Consider the following 20505-nt stretch of genomic DNA (forward strand, 5'->3'; position numbering starts at 1 on the left):
AGATCTGGCTGCCTCCACATTAAAAGATAGAAGGGCCTATAACCTGATATTCCGAAAGACAAAAGATCAAGGACTGCAACCAAGAATGAACTACCCAGCTAAGTTTAGCATCTTTTTCCATGGAAGAAGATGGTCATTCAATGAAACAGAGGAATTCTATATGTTTCTAAGAAAAAAACCAGACTTAAACAAAAAATTTGATCTACATCCACAAGACTGAAGAGAAACAGAAAAAGGTACACAGAACCCTTGAGAACTGTAACTCTGTTGTGGGTATATAAAAAATACTCAAGGATAATTTGATTTTACTGATATAAAAGAAAAAAAGGGGGGTGTGGTAAAGGGAAGGAGGTCGGTTCAGAAAAAGGGGAAGGAGTGATAAAAAGAGGGAAACTACATCCCAGGAAGAGACATAGAAAATACACCATATCTGAGGGAACTTAGTGAGGGGGAGAATCATTGTGTGAATCTTACTCTCATCAGAAGAGGCTCAAAGAGTAAATAATTAACATATTTGTTTTTCAGAGAATTTTCTCTCACCTCATTAAAAGGGGGGAGAGGAAAAGGGGAAAGGAAAAGGAGAATAAGTGAAGGGACTTGGAGGGAGGGGGGAAGGATCCTAAAAAAAAAAAAAAAAAGAGGGAGGGTTGCGCGTCACAAGGGGGGTCTGTAAATTAAATATCAGGGAGGGGGATCAGGGGGGTCAAGGGAAAAAAGTATAATCTGGGGATAATACGATGGCAGGAAACACAGAATTAGTAATTTTAACTGTAAATGTAAATGGGATGAACGATCCCATCAAACGGAGACGGATAGCAGATTGGATCAAAAAGCAGAACCCTACAATATGTTGTCTACAGGAAACACACTTAAAGCAGGGAGATACATACAGAGTAAAGGTAAAAGGTTGGAACAGAGCCTATTATGCTTCAGGTAAAGCCAAAAAAGCAGGGATAGCTATCCTTATCTCAGATCAAGCAAAAGCAGAAGTAGATCTCCTTAAAAAAGATAAGGAAGGAAACTATATCCTGCTGAAAGGTAGCATAAATAATGAAGCCATATCAATACTAAACATATATGCACCAAGTGGTATAGCATCTAACTTTCTAAAGGAAAAGTTAAGAGAACTGCAAGAAGAAATAGACAGTAAAACTATAATAGTGGGAGATCTCAACCTTGCACTCTCAGATTTAGACAAATCAAACCACAAAACAAACAAGAAAGAAATTAAAAAAGTAAATAGAACATTAGAAAAACTAGGTATGATAGACCTTTGGAGAAAACTGAATGGCAATAGGAAGGAATATACTTTCTTCTCAGCAGTTCATGGATCCTATACAAAAATTGACCATATATTAGGACATAAAGATCTCAAAATTAAATGTAGGAAGGCAGAAATAATAAATGCCTTCTTCTCAGATCACAATGCAATAAAAGCTACATTCAGTAAAAAGTTAGGGGTAAATAGACCAAAAAGTAATTGGAAACTGAATAATCTCATCTTAAAGAATGACTGGGTGAAAGAGCAAATTATAGAAACAATTAACAATTTCACCCAAGATAATGATAATGATGAGACATCATATCAAAATCTTTGGGATGCAGCTAAAGCAGTAATAAGGGGAAATTTTATATCTTTAGAGGCTTATTTGAAGAAAATTGAGAAAGAGAAGATTAACGAATTGGGCTTACAACTTAAAAGGCTAGAAAAAGACCAAATTATAAACCCCCAACCAAAAATTAAACTCGAAATACAAAAATTAAAAGGAGAAATCAATAAAATTGAAAGTAAAAAAACTATTGAATTAATAAATAAAACCAAGAGTTGGTTTTATGAAAAAGCCAATAAAATAGATAAACCTTTGGTAAATTTGATCAAAAAAAAGAAAGAGGAAAATCAAATTGATAGTCTTACAAATGAAAAGGGGGATCTTTCCACCAATGAAGAGGAAATTAGAGAAATAATAAGGAGTTACTTTGCCCAACTTTATGCCAATAAATTTGATAACTTAAGTGAAATGGATGACTTTCTCCAAAAATATAGGCTCCCTAGATTAACAGAGGAGGAGATAAATTGCTTAAATAGTCCCATTTCAGAAAAAGAAATAGAACAAGCTATTAATCAACTCCCCAGGAAAAAATCCCCAGGGCCAGATGGATTCACATGTGAATTCTACCAAACATTTAAAGAACAATTAGCCCCAATGTTATATAAATTATTTGAAAAAATAGGGGATGAAGGAGTCCTACCAAACTCCTTTTATGACACAGATATGGTACTGATACCTAAACCTGGTAGATCGAAAACTGAGAAAGAAAATTATAGACCAATCTCCTTAATGAATATTGATGCTAAAATCTTAAATAAGATATTAGCAAAAAGACTTCAGAAAATCATCTCCAAGATAATACACTATGATCAAGTAGGATTTATTCCAGGAATGCAGGGCTGGTTTAATATTAGGAAAACTATTAATATAATTGACCATATTAATAATCAAATTAATAAGAACCATATGATCATCTCAATAGATGCAGAAAAAGCATTTGACAAAATCCAACATCCATTCCTACTAAAAACTCTTGAGAGTATAGGAATAAATGGATTATTCCTTAGAATAATCAGGAGTATATATTTAAGACCATCAGTAAGCATAATATGCAATAGAAATAAACTGCAACCTTTCCCAGTAAGATCAGGAGTGAAACAAAGTTGCCCACTATCACCATTACTATTCAATATAGTACTAGAAACGCTAGCCTCGGCAATAAGAGCCGAGAAAGAGATTCAAGGAATTAGAGTAGGAAATGAGGAAATTAAACTATCACTTTTTGCAGATGACATGATGGTATACTTAGAGAACCCCAAAGACTCTGCTAAAAAGCTACTAGAAATAATTCAAAATTTCAGCAAAGTGGCAGGATACAAAATAAATCCACATAAATCCTCGGCATTTTTATATATCACTAACAAAATGCAACAGCAAGAGATACAAAGAGAAATTCCATTCCAAACAAATGTTGAGAGTATAAAATATTTGGGAATCCATCTACCAAAGAAAAGTCAGGAATTATATGAGAAAAATTACAAAACACTTGCCACAAAAATAAAATCAGATTTAAATAATTGGAAGGACATTCAGTGCTATTGGATAGGCCGAGCGAATATAATAAAGATGACAATACTCCCCAAACTAATCAATTTATTTAGTGCTATACCAATCAGACTCCCAAGAAACTATTTTAATGACCTAGAAAAAATAACAACAAAATTCATATGGAAGAATAAAAGGTCAAGAATTGCAAGGGAACTAATGAAAAAAAAAAAAAAACTCAGAGGAAGGTGGTCTAAGTGTACCTGATCTAAAGCTATATTATATAGCAGCAGTCACCAAAACCATTTGGTATTGGCTACGAAATAGACCGGTAGATCAGTGGAACAGATTAGATACAAAGGACAAAAAAGGGTACATCTATAGCAATCTAATCTTTGACAAACCCAAAGATTCCAACATTAGGGATAAAAATTCATTATTCGGAAAAAACTGTTGGGAAAACTGGAAATTAGTATTGCAGAAATTAGATAGGGATCCACACTTAACACCATATACCAAGATAAGATCAAAATGGGTCCATGATTTAGGCATAAAGAGGGAGATAATAAATAGATTAGAGGAACAGAGGATAATCTACCTCTCAGACTTGTGGAGGAGGAAGGAATTTATGAGCAGAGAAGAACTAGAGATCATTATTGATCACAAAATAGAAGATTTTGATTACATCAAACTAAAAAGTTTCTGTACAAATAATACTAATGCAAACAAGATTAGAAGGGAAGTAACAAATTGGGAAAATATTTTTAAAAACAAAGGTTCTGACAAAGGTCTCATTTCCAAAATATATAGAGAACTGACCGTAATTTATAAGAAACCGAACCATTCTCCAATTGATAAATGGTCAAAGGATATGAACAGACAATTCTCAGAGGAAGAAATTGAAACTATATCCACTCACATGAAAGAGTGTTCCAAATCACTACTGATCAGAGAAATGCAAATTAAGACCACTCTGAGATACCACTACACACCTGTCAGATTGGCTAAGATGACAGGAACAAATAATGACAAATGTTGGAGGGGATGTGGGGAAATTGGGACACTAATACATTGCTGGTGGAGTTGTGAAAGAATCCAGCCATTCTGGAGAGCAATCTGGAATTATGCCCAAAAAGTTATCAAACTGTGCATACCCTTTGACCCAGCAGCGCTACTACTGGGATTATATCCCAAAGAAATACTAAAGAGTGGAAAGAGACATATATGTGCCAAAATGTTTGTGGCAGCTCTTTTTGTTGTAGCTAGAAACTGGAAGATGAATGGATGTCCATCAGTTGGAGAATGGTTGGGTAAATTGTGGTATATGAAGGTTATGGAATATTATTGCTCGGTAAGAAATGACCAGCAGGAGGAATATAGAGAGGCCTGGAGAGACTTAAATCAACTGATGCTGAGTGAAATGAGCAGAACCAGAAGATCACTGTACACTTCAACAACAATACTGTATGGGGATGTATTCTGATGGAAGTGGAAATCTTCAACATAAAGAAGATCCAACTCACTTCCAGTTGATCAATGATGGACAGGGGTAGCTGCACCCAGAGAAGAAACACTGGGAGGGGAATCAAAATTGTTAGCACTAATATCTGTCTGCCCAGGTTACATGTACCTTCGGATTCTATTGTTTATTGTGCAACAAGAAAATGATATTCGCACACATGTATTGTACCTAGACTATATTGTAACACATGTAAAATGTATGGTATTGCCTGTCGTCGGGGGGAGGGAATAGAGGGAGGGGGGGTAATTTGGAAAAATGAATACAAGGGATAATATTATAAAAAATATATATACATATAAAAAAAAAAAAAAAAAAAAAACTAGAACTTCCATGAATAAAGGAGAAGAAATTGCTGAGATGGAAGGGATAATTAGATGAATGTGATCAGATAAAGAAAATTGTTTTTGAAGAACCACCTATGAAAAGATTATGAGGTAGTTTAGGGAAAACATTCATAGTTTGTCTGTTCTATGAGAGATTTTTAAAGGAATTTAGTTATTTAAGCATATTTGTTACACTGATGAAGAACTTTTATATAGTATTAATTTTGAGTTAAAATTTAGCCTGCTACCTAGAAATGCATTGATAATTATTGCAAATTTTAACTAGCCACATTTTTCAAAACTGCTTTGAACAAAGCCTACATTAATATATGTATGAAATTTGGGTAATTTTCTTTTATTTCTTAGACATTGATCTATTCCTTTAGCTTTGATTATTGAGGTCTTATTATGCATATAACATTAGTGGATGTTAAAGAATAAATCCAGTGACTATGCAAAGAAGCACAAATAAGGCAAGCAATATGCACTAGTTAAGATAAATGTGCCATGAATAGTGCTAAAATATTTCTTTATTGAGAAGTCTCAACAGCACAAATTCTTGTTAAATATAGAAAGATGGTGGTGAGATGTTTGAAAAGATTAATTATCTCACTGATTTATTATACTGAGCCCAATTCAGTTCTTTGGATTAAAACATTCCTTGGACGGGTAAAACTTGAAGCTTTTTTTAAAAAGTTGTTGTGAACAAATAAGAAAGAAATTAAAAAAAGTAAATAGAACATTAGAAAAACTAGGTATGATAGACCTTTGGAGAAAACTGAATGGCAATAGAAAGGAATATACTTTCTTCTCAGCAGTTCATGGATCCTATACAAAAATAGACCATATATTAGGATATAAAGATCTCAAAATTAAATGTAAGAAGGCAGAAATAATAAATGCCTTCTTCTCAGATCACAATGCAATAACAGCTACATTCAGTAAAAACGTAGGGGTAAATAGACCAAAAAGGAATTGGAAAATTAACAATCTCATCTTAAAGAATGACTGGGTGAAACAGCAAATTATAGAAACAATTAATAATTTCACCCAAGATAATGACAATGATGAGACATCATACCAAAATCTGTGGGATACAGCTAAAGCAATAATAAGGGGAAATTTTATACCTTTAGAGGCTTATTTGAAGAAAATAGAGAAAGAGAAAATTAACGAATTGGGCTTGCAACTTAAAAAGCTAGAAAAAGACCAAATTAAAAACCCCCAACCAAAAATTAAACTTGAAATACAAAAATTAAAAGGAGAAATCAATAATATTGAAAGTAAAAAAAAAAACAATTGAATAAATAAATAAAACCAAGAGTTGGTTTTATGAAAAAGCCAATAAAATAGATAAACCTTTGGTAAATTTGATCAGAAAAAAGAAAGAGGAAAATCAAATTGTTAGTCTTACAAATGAAAAGGGGGATCTTTCCACCAATGAAGAGGAAATTAAAGAAATAATAAGGAGTTATTTTGCCCAACTTTATGCCAATAAATTTGATAACTTAAGTGAAATGGATGACTTCCTCCAAAAATAAAGGCTCTCTAGATTAACAGAGGAGGAGATAAATTGCTTAAATAGTCCCATTTCAGAAAAAGAAATAGAACAAGCAATTAATCAACTCCCCAGGAAAAAATCCGCAAGACCAGATGGATTCACATGTGAATCCTAACAAACATTTAAAGAACAATTAGCCCCAATATTATATAAATTATTTGAAAAAATAGGGGATGAAGGAGTTCTACCAAACTCCTTTTATGACACAGACATGGTACTGATACCTAAACCAGGTCGATCGAAAACTGAGAAAGAAAATTATAGACCAATCTCCTTAATGAATATTGATGCTAAAATCTTAAATAAGATATTAGCAAAAAGACTTCAGAAAATCATCTCCAAGATAATACACTATGATCAAGTAGGATTTATTCCAGGAATGCAGGGCTGGTTTAATATTAGGAAAATTATTAATATAATTGACCATATTAATAATCAAATTAATAAGAACCATATGATCATCTCAATAGATGCAGAAAAAGCATTTGACAAAATCCAACATCCATTCCTACTAAAAACTCTTGAGAGTATAGGAATAAATGGACTATTCCTTAGAATAATCAGGAGCATATATTTAAGACCTTCAGTAAGCATAATATGCAATAGAAATAAACTGCAACCTTTCCCAGTAAGATCAGGAGTGAAACAAGGTTGCCCACTATCACCATTACTATTCAATATAGTACTAGAAACGCTAGCCTTGGCAATAAGAGCCAAGAAAGAGATTCAAGGAATTAAAGTAGGAAATGAGGAAATCAAACTATCATTTTTTGCAGATGACATGATGGTATACTTAGAGAACCCCAAAGACTCTGCTAAAAAGCTATTAGAAATAATTCAAAATTTCAGCAAAGTGGCAGGACACAAAATAAATCCACATAAATCCTCAGCATTTTTATATATCACTAACAAAATGCAACAGCAAGAGATACAAAGAGAAATTCCATTCCAAACAAATGTTGAGAGTATAAAGTATTTTGGAATCCATCTACCAAAGAAAAGTCAGGAATTATATGAGAACAATTACAAAACACTTGCCACAAAAATAAAGTCAGATTTAAATAATCTGAAAAACATTCAGTGCTCTTGGATAGGCCGAGCGAATATAATAAAGATGACAATACTCCCCAAATTAATCTATTTATTTAGTGCTATACCAATCAGACTCCCAAGAAGGTATTTCAATGACCTAGAAAAAATAACAACAAAATTCATATGGAAGAATAAATGGTCGAGAATTGCAAGGGAACTAATGAAAAAAAAAAAACTCAGAGGAAGGTGGTCTAAGTGTACCTGATCTAAAGCTATATTATATAACAACAGTCACCAAAACCATTTGGTACTGGCTAAGAAATAGACCTGTAGATCAGTGGAACAGATTAGATACAAAGGACAAAAAAGGGTACATCTATAGCAATCTAATCTTTGACAAACCCAAAGATACCAACATTAGGGATAAAAATTCATTATTTGGAAAAAACTGTTGGGAAAACTGGAAATTAATAATGCAGAAATTAGATATGGATCCACACTTAACAACATATACCAAGATAAGATCAAAATGGGTCCATGATTTAGTCATAAAGAGTGAGATAATAAATAGATTAGAGGAACAGAGGATAGTCTACCTCTCAGACTTGTGGAGGAGGAAGGAATTTATGAGCAGAGAAGAACTAGAGATCATTATTGATCACAAAATAGAAGAGTTTGATTACATCAAACTAAAAAGTTTCTGTACAAACAATACTAATGCAAACAAGATTAGAAGGGAAGTAACAAATTGGGAAAATATTTTTAAAGTTAAAGGTTCTGACAAAGGTCTCATGTCCAAAATATATAGAGAACTGATCCTAATTTATAAGAAATCAAACCATTCTCCAATTGGTAAATGGTCAAAGGATATGAACAGACAATTCTTAGATGATGAAATTGAAACTATATCCACTCATATGAAAGAGTGTTCCAAATCACTACTGATCAGAGAAATGCAAATTAAAACAACTCTGAGATATCACTACATACCTGTCAGATTGGCTAAGATGACAGGAACAAATAATGATGAATGTTGGAGGGGATGTGGGAAAACTGGGACACTGATACATTGCTGGTGGAATTGTGAAAGAATCCAGCCATTCTGGAGAGCAATTTGGAACTATGCCCAAAAAATTATCAAACTCTGCATACCCTTTGACACAGCAGTACTACTACTGGGCTTATATCCCAAAGAAATACTAAAGATCAGAAAGAGACCTGTATGTGCCAAAATGTTTGTGGCAGCTCTTTTTGTTGTAGCTAGAAACTGGAAGATGAATGGATGTCCATCAGTTGGAGAATGGTTGGGTAAATTATGGTATATGAAGGTTATGGAATATTATTGCTCTGTAAGAAATGACCAGTTGGAGGAATACAGAGAGGCTTGGAGAGACTTACATCAACTGATGCTAAGTGAAATGAGCAGAACTAGAAGATCACTGTACACTTCAACAACAACACTGTATGAGGATGTATTCCGATGGAAGTGGAAATCTTTAACATAAAGAAGAGCCAACTCACTTCCAGTTGATCAATGATGGACAGAGGTAGCTACACCCAGAGAAGAAACAATGGGAAGTGAATGTAAATTGTTAGCACTAATATCTGTCTGCCCAGGTTACATGTACCTTCGGAATCTAATGCTTATTGTGCAACAAGAAAATGGTATTTACACACATGTATTGTATCTAGGTTATATTGTAACACATGTAAAATATATGGGACTGCCTTCATTGGGGGGAGGGAGTAGAGGGAGCCGGGGATAATTTGGAAAAATGAATACAAGGAATAATATTATAAAAAAATAATAAAAAAAAAACTTGTTGTGAGGGGAGTGGAGCCAAAATGGCAGAGACTACACATGTTTCTCCCTGTGACCTTCTTTACAACCCTCACAATAATTACAAAATCCAGCCTCAGAATTAGCTCTGAAAGGGCAGAAAGCACAAATATTGGGAGTGTAACAAATTGTCAGTAGAAGATAATTTCAAAGATCACCAAAAAAAGTCTGTTTCATTTGTAAATAGGAAGGAAGCAGCCAAGGCAACCAGTATAAATAAAGCTCAGGGTTCAGGCAGAATTTATGGGAGGAAACAGACCAGAAAATATCTGTTTCAATCAGAAACAGGAGAGAGTCAGTGAAGCACAAACAGCTGACTACAAATACCAGCACAGACAGCACAGAGCCTTGGGGCATTGCTGACTCCATTTGTCAGACCCAACACTAGGAGTGAATTTGCACTGACACAGCACAACTGCAGTCATTTAGAAAACTTTTCCCACCCTAACGGGACACTTTAACTTAACTTTTTAAAAAATGAGTAAAAAAGTAAAGAGGACTCTAACAATTTATAGCTTTTATAGTGAAAAAGAAGAAGAGATTTCAAACCCTGAGGAGACTAAAGGCAGATTGCCTCCAGATGAAGCTTCAAAAGGTAATATAATCTGGTCCGCATCACACAAGACTCTCCTAGAAGAACTTAAAAGGGATCTTAAAAGAGAGCTAAAAGAAAAATGTGGAATGTAAATGAAATCTTTGCAAGAGAGTTTGGAAAAAGGCAACACAAAATAGACATAGTGAAATGGAAAAAGCAAATAACTCATTAAAAAATAGACTTGATAAAATGGAAAAAGAAAGCAACTCCCAGAAAAACAAAATGTATGATATGCAAAAAATAAAATAACATCTTAAAAAACAGAATTTTTAAAATGGAATAAAGAAAATAACTCCTTAAAAAAACAGAATTTGTGAAATGGAAAAAAATTCCATAGAACAAAACAACTCATTCAAAAATTCAATTGGAGAAACACAAAAAGAAGTTTAAAAAGTGAACAAAGAAAATAACAAACCAAAATTCATAATTGAACAAATGGAAATGAATGACTCAATAAGCCAATAAGAATCAGTCAAACAAAACTATTAAAAATGAAAAAAAAATAGAAAAAAATGTAAAATAGCTAATGGGGGAAACAACCGACCTGGAAAACAGGATCTAGGAGACACAGTCTAAGGATTATTGGACTCCCTGAAATACATTATGAACAAAAGAGCCTAAACACTCTTTTAGGAAATCATCAAAGAGTACTGTCTGGATATCATAGAAATAGAAGATAAAATGATCATTGAAAGAATTCACCAAATACCACCTGAAAGAGACCCCAAAATTGAAACCCCAAAGAATAATATGGCTAATTTAGAGGACTGTTGGACCAAGGAAAAAAAAATATTACAAACATACAAGCAGCCAGAAAAAAACAAAAACAAAAACAAAATCAAAAAAACTTGAATACTGAGGAGCCATAATAAGGATTATTCATTACTTAGAAGCTTCCACATTAAAGGATCGAAGGGCTTGGAATGTGATATTCTGAAAGGCAAAGGACCTTGGAATGTAGTCAAGAATAAATTAACCTGAAAAACTGAGCATTTTCATTCAGGGAAGAAGATGGACATTCACTGAAACTGGTGAATTTCATGTATTTTTTATGAAAAGACCAGAACTAAACAAAAAATTTGACATCCAAATACAAAACTCAAGAGAAACACAAAAAGATCAAACAAAACAAAACAAAACAAACAACAACAACAAAAAACTCTTGAGAAGTGTATTTCTGCTCTGGTTATACATTGAGAATAGATGTTTAATCTGATTTTAATATTATAATATAAAAAAGAAACTAGAGATAAAAAGGGGATTGTAACAGAAAAAAAAAAAAGGAAAGTGAAGGTAAAATGAGGGAAAGTACAACTCAGGAAGAGGCAAAGAAAACATATTTTAATTGAGGGAAAGAAGGGTGGTGTTGGCAGACACAATCTCTAAGTTGATTGGCAAAGCCCAGTATTGAGATCAAATGGGTGCAGCACTCATGCAGGAACAACATTTCCTTCTTTGATTCTCATTAGTGTACTACTATTTCCTATATTATTTATAAGTGGCTTGATTATAGCACTAAAACATTATCTAAAAATATCTGATGACAAGTGGAATTTGGGCAAGTTAACTAGAAATGATTCCACATGCATATTCTTTCCTAATAAAACTTATCTCTCACTGAGACAAATGATAAAGGAGAGAATGTCATGGAAAGCATTCTCACTATGGGAGAGAATCCAAAGGTCTAGGAAATGATGGTGTTTACCTATTTAGACTCAGAAAAGATCAATATGTCTAGGAACCAAATGATGGTTAAAGTACAACTAAGAATTGCCCTAAATGCCTATGTACATGATTCCAATGGGGAAAGAGAGGAACCAAACAATCCATATAATTGACTGAGAAGACTAACAAAATTCACTGACATTTAACTTTATATAACATTTACATTTCACTATTGGCTTTGCATAATGTAACCAATAATTAACACTTAACCAAAAAAACCTCAAATATTAAATGTCAAATGTAGTAACATAAAGGTCAATAAGTTAGACACATGTCTGAAGACTGTTGACCTAAACAAAAGTATATGATCATGACATAGTATAAAAATTAAGCCTGAAGGAGCATGAGAGAAGTGGGAGCATCACTTCCATCAGTTCCTCACTCAAACTATCCCACAACTCCTATCTTCCTTTGACACCGATTCTATTGCTACTGATCAACACCCTATATCCCCTGAAGAGTCTGGACCCCTCCAGGGAGGGTAATGAATAGTGTGTGAATCATACTCTCATGATATTTGGCCCAAAGAAAAAAATATAATAGATATATTTTGTCTCACCAAGAAACAAGGGTCATCTTATAAGAAAGTGGGAGGGGAAAAGGGGAAAGGGAAGGGGTAGGCTAAATAGAAGGGAAAAGAGAAATAATAGAGGAAAGGTATAAGAAAGGGGGAGGGTTTGTAAAGGGGGAGGACTGCTTGAGTCAAATAGTGCTCCTGAGCAATATACTGGGAAAGAAGGTAAGGGGAAAAGGAAAGAGAAGACTATAATTGGAATTAATAAGATGACAGGAAATACAGAATCAGTAGTTTTAATTGTAAATGTGAATGGGGTGAACTCTCCCATAAAAAGTAAGCAGATGGCAGACTGGATTAAAAGCCAGAATCCTACAATATGTTGTTTACAAAAAACACATTTAAAGTAGAGTGATACATACAAAGTAAAAGTCAAAGGCTGTAGTAGAATCTATTATGCTTCAGGTAAAATGAAAAAAGCAGGAATAGCCATCCTCAAATCATATCAAGCAAAAGCAAAAAATGATCTGATTAAAAAAGATAAGGAAATTGTATTTTGCTAAAGGGTACCATAGATAACGAAGCAATATTAATATTAAACATACATGCAGCAAGTGGTTAGCATCTAAATTCTTAAAGGAGAAATTAAGAGAGTTGCAAAAAAGAAGTAGATAGCAAAACTTTAATAGTGGGAGATCTCAACCTTGCTCTTTCAGAACTAGATAAATCAAACCATAACATAAATAAAAAAGAAGTTAAAGAGGTAAATAAAATACTAGAAAAACTAGATATGGTAGATCTTCAGAGAAAATTGAATGGAGACAAAAATGAGTACACTTGCTTCATTGCAGTTCATAGAACCTATACAAAAATTGACCATATATTAGAACATAAAGACCTTAAAATCAAATGTAAATGTAGAAAGGCAGAAATAGTAACTGCATTTTTTTTTCAAATCACAATACAATGAAAAACATTCAATAAAGGGCCAGGGAAAATAGACCAAAAAGAAATTGTAAACTTAATAACCTCATCCTAAAGAATGAATGGGTAAAACAACAAATTGTAGACACAATCAATAATTTCATCCAAGAGAATGGCAATAATGAGACAATGTACCAAAATTTGTGGAATGCGGCCAAAGTAGTAAGTAATAAGGGGAAATTTTATATCTCCAGAAGCTTACTTGCATAAAATGGAGAAAGAGAAAAATCAATAAATTTGGAATGTAACTTTAAAAAGATAGAAAAATAACAAATTAAACCCCCAATCAAATACCAAATTTGAAATTCAAAATATAAAAGGACAGATCAATAAATTTTAAACTAAAGAAAAAATTATTGAATTAACAAATAAAACTAAGAGTTGTTTTTTTGAAAAAAACAACACAATAATAAACCTTTATTTAATTTGATAATAAAAAGGAAAAGTGAAAATCAAATTGTTAGTCTCAAAAATGAAAAGAGGGAACGATCCACCAATGAAGAGAAAGCTAAAGCAATTATCAGGAATTAATTTGCCCAATATTTTGCCAATAAATTTGACAATCTAAGTGAAATGGAGGAATACCTACAAAAATATAGATTGCCCAGATTAACAGAAAAGGAAATAAATTACTTAAATAGTCCGATTTTTGAAAAAGACATAGAACAAGCTTTATATTAATTCCCTAAGAAAAAATTCCCAGGATCAGATGGATTTTCACGTGAATTCCAACGAACATTTAAAGAAAATGAAGTCCAATACTATATAAGCTTGTTGAAAAAATAGGGAATGAAGAAATGCTACCAAATTCCTTTTATGATACAGATGTGGTACTGATACCTTAACCAGATAGGTTGAAAACAGAATAAAATTATAGACCAATCTCCCTAATGAATATTGATGCAAAAATATCTTTAATAAAATATTAGCAAAGAGATTACAGATAATCATCCCCAAGATAATACACCATGACCAAGTATGATTTACACAAGGAAGGCAGGGCTGGTTCAATATTAGGAAAACTATTAACATAATTAACAATATCAATAATCAAATTAACAAAAACCATATGATTATCTCAATAGATGCAGAGAAAACATTTGATAAAATCCAATACCCATTCCTATGAAAAACACTAGAGAGTATAGGAATAAATGGATAAATGGACTTTTCCTTAAAATAGACAGTAGCATCTATTTAAATCATCAGCAAGCATCATATATAGTGGAGATAAATTAGAACCATTTCCAATAAGATCAGGAGTGAAGCAATGTTGCCCACTATCACCATTCAATATTGTATTAGAAATGCCAGCCTTGGCAATAACAGAAAAAAAGGAGATTAAAGGAATTATTGTAGATATGTATTGTAGATGAGAAAACCAAATTATTACTCTTTGCAGATGATATGATGGTATACTTAGAGAACCTCAGAGATTCTACTAATAAGCTATTAGAAATAATCCACAACTTTAACAAGTTGCAGGATACAACATAAATCCACATAAATCATCAGAATTCTTATACATAACTAACAAAATCCAATGTCAAGAGAAATTTCATTTAAATAATTGTTGATAATGTAAAATATTTGGGAAATTATCTACCAAGGGAAACTCTCAGGAACTATATAAGCAAAACTACAAAACATTTTTCACACAAATAAAATCAGATCTAAGCAACTGGAAAAATATCAAGTGCTCTTGGATATGCCAAGCAAATACAATAAAGATGACAATACTCGCTAAACTAATCTTTATTTAGTACTATGCCAATCAAACTCTCAAGAAACTATTTTAATGAATTAGAAAAAAATTCATCTGGAAGAACAAAATGCCAAGAATTTCAAAGGAATTAATGAAAAAAAAAATCAAATGAACATGGCCTAAAACTATATTGTAAAGCAGTGGTCATCAAAATAATTTGATACTGATTAACAAATAGGCTAATTGATCAGTGGTATAGGTTAGGATCACAGAATAAAATAGTTAACTATTACAATAATCTAAGATTTGACAAACCAAAAAGCCCCATTTTGGGGATAAGAATTCACTATTTGAGAAAACTACTGAATAAATTGGAAACTAGTATGGCAGAAAGTAGGCATAGACCCACATCTAACACCGTATACCAAGATAAGTTTGAAATGGGTTCATGATCTAGACATGAAGAATGATACTATAAACACAGAAGAACACAGGATATTTTATCTCTCAGACTTGTGGAGGAGGAAGAAATTTGTGACCAAAGAAGAACTAGAAATCATAATTGATCACAAAATAGAAAAATTTGATTTTATCACGTTAAAAATTTTGTACAAACAAAACTAATGCAGACAAGATTAGAAGTGAAGCAATAAACTGGAAAATGTTTTTACAAGACCATTTTCATAAGACCATTGGATGTGACCTGAATCACCTCATTGTTGGAAAGCATCACATCCATCAGAATTGGTCATCATATCATCTTGTTGTTACTGTGTACAATGTTCTCTTGGTATCAGTTCATATAAGTCTCTCTAGGCCTTTCTGAAATCATCCTGCTGATCTTTTCTTATTGAAAAAGAATATTCCATAATATTCACAAACTATAATTTATTCAGCAATTTTCTAACTGAGGAACATCTACTCACTTTTCAGTGCCTTGCCAATATAAAAACAGCTACTACAAACATTTTTGCATATGTCAGTCCTTTTGCTTTTTTTTGTGATGTTTTCTTGATATATTCCCAGTGGTGACACTACTGGATCAAAGGTTAGGCACAGTTTGACAGCCTTTTGGGCATAGCTGAAGCTTATAATTAAGTTTACATCAAAAGTTTTAGTTAGTTCCACATAATTTAAGGCATACTTACAAAACTTTATTATTATATTTATCATATTGTATTACAAATGCATAGAAATATTTCTCATTTTGCATTAATATTAATAAAATTTAATTGTAATATTAGTTTATTCATTTTATTCCTGAAAAGAAAATGTAAAAATGTTTATGTGTATACATAAATATGTGATATATGTACATTTATGTCCATATATGTGTTATATGTTTCTATGTGTATACATATGTATACACGTATATACTTTGCACTTCAAAAGGCATGCTTGATTGATTGATTGATGACCATCACTCTCAAATAAAACCAAAATGATATCACTCTGTTGGCATCAGTGTGCTTGACTGTGTCTGACACTATCAACACAAGCCTGTTGGTCCAGCACAAATAGTCCACCTTGAGTGGAATGATGGATGAAGTCCTCTCAAGGTTACAAAGATGTTTATGCTGGGAAAATATCTTGCATTCCAAAGAGCCCAGTATAGTCTGTATCCTGCCTAATAAATCAAACTGTTTTTTGACAACTAGAGTACATCGTGACCATGACACCATACTTCTTCTAGTCAAAACTAAAAAGTTGTCAAGACTAGCAGATTAAAAGGGAAGGAATTGTCATGACACCCTCTGGTGAGATGTTTTGAAAAACAGATATTATTTTCTTTGCTTTTGTGTTGAGGCAGATTTCCATGAATAGATTGTACCTACCGAGATTCAGCAGATGGGTCAAAGTGAAAGTGGGGTGGGGGGATGTGAAGTTAGAGTCTATATAATCTGCTTTGCTGAACACACAGGTATACTTCTCTGTAGACACTACCTTTGATGGTCAGAGATTGTCCTTTCTTTAAAAAGCCAATAAACTTTCCTTTTTATTACACATCCTGAGATTCTGAAATTATCAGTAAAGATCTTTGTGCCCCACACAACCTGAACATTTGGAGAGATAACTCTAAATTTATATATTCAATGTTTCTTTTGAGTTACTGCAGTTGCATTTTGGTAATAAAGCACAGCACCTCTTTGATGCAGCCATGCCATACTGAGTAGTCCTTTGTCAAGGAAGGGAAGGGAAGGGAAGGGAAGGGAAGGGAAGGGAAGGGAAGGGAAGGGAAGGGAAGGGAGGAAAAACAGATTTTAATTCTGTTATCTCAATAAATGTCTTCTGCTTAATGAATTCTACCTGGGATAAACTATTGTTCTATAAGTTTTTACATAAGATGTTAGGAGATGAAGTTCATTGAATTAATGTTTTATTTTTTCAACGGTTTGTCCTTCTTCCTAAATGTGTTGCCTTTACTTTCTTTATTCATTAAGTCTTAAATCTAGAGCTAGAAGGCACGTTGGTGATCATCTATTATTATTTCTTCCTTAAATATATGATATTGAGAAAAAAGCATGTACTCTTTACAAAGTTCTACAAGTGGTAAAACCAGAATCTGTAAAAAGGTCTACTCACACCAAAATCAGTTTTCTCTTCTCTTTTACTCTTGTCTGTGATGAAGAAAAATAAGTTCTTCTCCTCACTATGGATATCCTTTCTATTTTAACATGGATTCTGTTCTCTTTCAGTTTCTTGCAGATTTCCCCTAGATTCCAAAATATTTCTTATCCAATTTCTCCTATCTACTTTCTTTGACTCTGATATGTATAGAAATGCCTAGGATTTATCATTATTTAAAATGAATAGAGAAGCAAAATCCCTCACTTTATCTCAACATTTCAAGCTACTATTATATATCTTTCCATCTTTAAAAATTATAACTCCTTAAAAAATCAAAACTTGGGAGGCTGAGCCAAGATGGTGGAGAGAACCCACACTTCTTTCTGAGCTCCCCTACTACCCTCACTACTGATTACAAAGTTCAGCTTTACAATTTACAGATTACAAAATGCTTGATGGTTAGAATCCACAAATATTGGGAGTATAATGAATTACCAGCAGAAGATAATTTTGAAGATCGCCAGAAAACAGGTGTCTTCTACTGATCAGAGAAATGCAAATTAAGACCACTCTGAGATACCACTACACACCTGTCAGATTGGCTAAGATGACAGGAACAAATAATGATAAATGTTGGAGGGGATGTGGGGAAATTGGGACACTAATACATTGCTGGTGGAGTTGTGAAAGAATCCAGCCATTCTGGAGAGCAATCTGGAATTATGCCCAAAAAGTTATCAAACTGTGCATACCCTTTGACCCAGCAGCGCTACTACTGGGATTATATCCCAAAGAAATACTAAAGAGTGGAAAGAGACATATATGTGCCAAAATGTTTGTGGCAGCTCTTTTTGTTGTAGCTAGAAACTGGAAGATGAATGGATGTCCATCAGTTGGAGAATGGTTGGGTAAATTGTGGTATATGAAGGTTATGGAATATTATTTCTCTGTAAGAAATGACCAGCAGGAGGAATACAGAGAGGCCTGGAGAGACTTAAATCAACTGATGCTGAGTGAAATGAGCAGAACCAGAAGATCACTGTACACTTCAACAACAATACTGTATGAGGATGTATTCTGATGGAAGTGGAAATCTTCAACATAAAGAAGATCCAACTCACTTCCAGTTGATCAGTGATGGACAGAGGTAGCTACACCCAGAGAAGAAACACTGGGAAGTGAATGTAAATTGTTAGCACTAATATCTGTCTGCCCAGGTTGCATGTACCTTCGGATTCTAATGTTTATTGTGCAACAAGAAAATGATATTCACACACATGTATTGTACCTAGACTATATTGTAACACATGTAAAATGTATGGGATTGCCTGTCATCGGGGGGAGGGAATAGAGGGAGGGGGGGTAATTTGGAAAAATGAATACAAGGGATAATATTATAAAAAAAATATATATATATATATATATATATATATAATAAAAAAAATTAAAAAAAAAAAAAAGAAAAGAGGTGTCTTGACTGGGTATGGAAGGAGGTCAGAGCAGACAGGGAGGCAAAATGTGGAGGCCAACCCAAGCTGAGCAGACCATGGGTCGGGTACAGTCTTCATGGGGCAGGGTGGAGAATTTGCAGGGGGGACTCTACCACAGTATTGGCTACACTACTTTGGTTGCAAAATAGTATATCAGCAAAGAAGTTATATAAATTCAAAAGTAGAGTGTACCCCAAAATGCCAGTCTCACTGGACCTAGCCACACCCATATAGCACCAAGAGTGATTCAGCATGATCACAACACAGCAATTCTTAGTGGCCTGTTTGCAGCTTGGCCACTCTTCATAGTCTGATCACAGCACAGCCAATGTTTGCAGCACAGCCATTGTCCATCACTGATCTATAGAGGAAGCTTGGAATCTCCTTGCCTTAAAGGCAGATCCCAGAGTTAAAAAAAAAAAAAAAAAAGTAAAAAAGAAAAGCAGGCTCTAACTATAAATAGAGTTTATAGTGAAATAGAACAGAGTTATAACCCTGAGGAGACTAATACCAGACTATGCCCCAAAGAGGCATATAACCCAGTCCCTATTACCCAAAGATTTCCTAAAAGAAATTAAAAAGGATCTTAAAAGAGAGGTACAAGAAGAATGGGGAAAAGGAAACAAAGCACTGCAAGAGAATATGCAAAACACATATGCCATTGAAAGAAAGATTTGAAAAAGAAAACAACTCCCTGAAATGTGAAATGGAAAAGGTAAAGAACTCCCAGGAAAGCAGAATTTGTGAATTGGAGGAAGAAAATAACTCCACAAAAAAAAAAAAAAAAAAAAAAAAAAAAAAATTGTGAAATAAGAAGAAAAAAAATAATTCATAGAACAAAGCAACTAATTAAAAACCCAATTGGAAAAATAAAAAGAAAAAATTTTTTAAAAAGTAAATGAAGAAAATAACTCATTAAAAATCAGAACTGAACAAATGAACATGACTGATTCCATGAGACATAAAGAATCAGTAAAACAAAATTTTTAAAAAATGTGAAAATAGAAAAGAAAAACCAACAACAAAAAAAATCTACTTGGAAAAACAACAGACCTGGAAAATAGATCTAGAAGAGATGATCTAAAAATTATTGGACTCCCTGAAAATCATGATGAAAAAAAGAGCCTAGATACCATTTTTTTTTCAGGAAATCAGAAAGAGAACTGTCCAGATGTCATAAAATTATAAATGAGTATTTATTGAAAGAATTCATCGAACACCTCCTGAAAAAGACCCCAAAATTGAAACTCCAAGGAATAGTGTGGCTAAATTTCAGAACTATCAGACCAAGAAAAATATTATAAGCATCCAGAAAAAAAAAAAAAAAAAATGTGGACTAGTCACAATAAGAATCACTCAGGATCTAGCAGCTTCCACATTAAAGGATTAAAGGGCCTGGAATCTGATATTCTGAAAGGCAAAAGAACTAAGAATGCAGCCAAAAATAAGCTACCAAGCTAAGCTGAGAATTTTTCCCCCCAGGAAGAAGATGAACATTCAATGAAAACAGGTGAATTCCATTTATTTCAGATGAAAAAAGCAGAACTAAAC

The sequence above is a fragment of the Sminthopsis crassicaudata genome, chromosome 1, assembly GCF_048593235.1.
Source record: "Sminthopsis crassicaudata isolate SCR6 chromosome 1, ASM4859323v1, whole genome shotgun sequence".
Lineage (NCBI taxonomy): Eukaryota > Metazoa > Chordata > Mammalia > Dasyuromorphia > Dasyuridae > Sminthopsis > Sminthopsis crassicaudata.